Genomic DNA, 222 nt, shown 5'->3' on the forward strand with positions numbered 1-222 from the left:
GTATTAATTGATCAGAAGAGCAACGTCCAAGCTGTTTGTATATGTTTTTATATATGTTTTTATATCTCAAAAAGCGGAGATACTCATAGCCTTACTGCTTGTACCTGATTTGATTACGAGCAATTAACAAAGGGATCTAGGAAAATAAGAATCTCCCTTTTATCTTCCCTCGGCTTTATACTGTGGAAATGAAACCAAATAGCTGATCTCTTCTTTGCCAAT

General features: G+C 34.7%; 1 protein-coding gene across 3 annotated transcripts in view; it reads right to left on the reverse strand.

The window, feature by feature from the left end:
• LOC119588785 (trichohyalin-like) overlaps positions 1-222 on the reverse strand; it is an 18,086-nt gene that overhangs the window by 3,707 nt on the left and 14,157 nt on the right. The gene's annotated exons all lie outside the window — the stretch shown is intronic.

Source organism: Penaeus monodon, chromosome 24 (genome assembly GCF_015228065.2).
Source record: "Penaeus monodon isolate SGIC_2016 chromosome 24, NSTDA_Pmon_1, whole genome shotgun sequence".
Lineage (NCBI taxonomy): Eukaryota > Metazoa > Arthropoda > Malacostraca > Decapoda > Penaeidae > Penaeus > Penaeus monodon.